Raw genomic sequence first — 2,879 nt, 5'->3', positions numbered from 1 at the left:
ACATATATCCACACACAAACACTCCGACAGACACATACACTCACACACGCACATATATCCATACACACTCAGACACACACATACACTCACATGCACGCACATATATGCACACAGACACACATGTACACTCATGCACGCACACAGACACACATACACTCGCACATGCACATATATGCACACAAACACACATTGCACACACACAGACACACATTGCACACACAAACACTCAGACATATACATATGTACATACATGCACACGCACACTCGGACACACTCCTACACTTGCACACATGCACATATGTGCGTGCACGCGCACACACACACACACACACACACACACTGTCCAAAGGATTTTAGAAGCTCGGTCAGGGTAGAGGGCCTGTGCTAGGATCTGAACTGAAAAACATTTGAAAATCACTGGTTGAGATAACATTCCTCTTTAGTAGAGTACAAATACTGACGGAAGGACCTAACTCCAGACTAACTGAACAAAATGTCTTTCCTTGAAGTCCCCCCAAAAGTATTTTTTAAAGGGCTTTGAGTGAATCTCATGTACCTTCAAGAGCTGAATTGTGACATAAGTGTGACATACGGCTCCTGGTGACATATGTGCCGGGCCCTCCTCTGAGACTGTGCTGTCAACTCTCTCTGCCTTAGTGTCCTGGTCTGTAAAATGGAAGTCTTAATGGTACCCACCTAAATGAAGTTGGCAGGCACAGTGTAAGAATAAATCCGTAAGGAGAATGTTCTCGGAGTTTGAGAACTTTGATACGATGTTGGCTTATGAACTCATTTTTAAGTGTGTGGCAGTTACCCTGCTCCATGTGAATCCCACGAGATGGCTTGAAGAGGCACTTTTGTTGTTGCATTCACGGAGAGGTCCCAGAGAGGGGGGACTTAGTATTAGCATCTCACCAATTTTCCAGATGTTAACATCTAAATTTACAGTTGTAAACAACTAACAAATCAAGGCTCAATTCTCCTTGGGTCAGTTGATCCTCAGGTGGGCTTTTTAGGGCAAGCCCTGAAAACAAAGGCTATATGATACAATCGCATTTCTGCCTTCAAAGTTCTGGATTAATTTTTTCTTCCCAAAGGTCATCTCGGTTTGCAGTCCTTACTGGTGATATAGGAAAGCACCTGTTTAGTCTCTCACCATTACTGTTATTTCTTTTCTAAATATTTGCCAATTTCATGTAGTTAAAAAAACAGGATCTCATAATTTTAAGTTTTATTAACGTGAGCACTTCTCTCATATACTAATTGGCCATTTATTTTTCCTCTTTTAAAAAATAGTCTATTCTGTGTTTTGCTCATCTTTCTAATGGTATATTAGTCTTTTTCTTGATTCATAGTTTTTTGATGTTTCATAAAGTTTGTTATTCTTAAATTATGCTTTTAATCTATATTTTTTGCCAGTTCTTTGATATTTTTAATTTTTAGACATACCTTTTCTTCTTTTTTTAGTTTCATTAAAAAATTAATTTATCTTTTAGGGCAGTTTTAGGTTTGCAGAAAACTTGAGCAGAAAGTGTAGGGGGTTCCCACACCCCTTTCCCACCCCCACCGAGGTACAGAGTTTTGTCTAGTATCAACATCTTGTGTTAGTGTGTATGTTTGTTAGAATCGATGATCCAATATTGATACATTATAATTAACCAAATCAATAGTTTAGGGCTCACTTTTGGGGTTACGCATGCTGAGTTTTGACTACTGTATCATGACATGTACCCACCATTACAGTGTCATACAGAATAATTTCATTGCCTAAAAATCTCCTGTGCTCCACCTGTTCATTCCTCTCTCCTTCCCCAGATTCATGTTTGTAATCCAGTTGCAACTCTTTTCAGTAGTGTGTGAAATATGTGTTAAGTGTGTGAAGACATTGTCCTGCCGGGACCCAGGATTCTAAATCCTTAACCTCCACCCCCAAAGATTCCAAAGCGTGTATGTCTAGAGAACCAGGTGGCCACACATCCTCCTTATCACCAACTGGAAGTTTGGTCTTCAAACCCTTGAGTGTGACCATCATCATCCAAATGAGCAGGGCAGGGGGCTTGGGTTCCTTTCGCTGAGGTAAGAGATTTCAAGATGCTGAGACTTTTAGCAGTTTTCATTGAAACAAAAAGCATATATTTAATATTATGTTGAAACTGGGTTGCCAGTTGTCCTTCATTAGAAAAGATTGACCTTTATTCTGAGATCGTGTCCTTCCTACATTTTTCTTAAAATTATCTTGGTATAAAACATGAAGTTTACCATCTTTGCCGAGTATGGTGCAATAGTCTGATCTCTGTGCTCACTGTTGCACAATAGAGCTCTAGAATGTCTTCACATCTTGCAAAACTGGAACTCTCTACCACCAGACGACATCTCCCCTGTTCCCTCTCTCTTCTGCTCCCAGCCTCCACCATTCTTTCTAAGAGTTTAACTATGTTAGTAAATTAATATAAGTGGAATCATTGTATTTATCTTTTTGTGACTGGCTTATTTCACTTAGTTTGATGACCTGAGGTTCCTCACGGCAGGGTTTTCTTCTTTGTTAAGGTTGAATAATGGTCCGTTGGTCCATATACCACATTTTCTGTATACATCTATCCGTCAGTGACATTTAGTTTGGTTCCACCTCTTGGCTATTGTGAATAAGTTGCAGTAACATGGCTGTGCAAATATCTCTTCACGAACCTATTTTCAATTCATTGGGATATCTACCAGAAGCAGGATTGTTGGGCCATGTGATGATTCTATTTTTAATTTTTTGAGGATACTTCATACTGTTGTCCATAGTGACCATATCATTTTACATTTCCACCAATAGTACACAAGTGTTCTGATTTCTCCATGTCCTCACCAACTTTTTTTTTTTTTTTTTTTTGAGA

The sequence above is a fragment of the Otolemur garnettii genome, unplaced genomic scaffold, assembly GCF_000181295.1.
Source record: "Otolemur garnettii isolate 467f Iridium unplaced genomic scaffold, OtoGar3 scaffold00125, whole genome shotgun sequence".
In the NCBI taxonomy this organism is placed as follows: domain Eukaryota; kingdom Metazoa; phylum Chordata; class Mammalia; order Primates; family Galagidae; genus Otolemur; species Otolemur garnettii.
The sequence above is the reverse complement of the archived record's forward strand: the minus strand, read 5'-3'. Positions refer to the sequence as shown.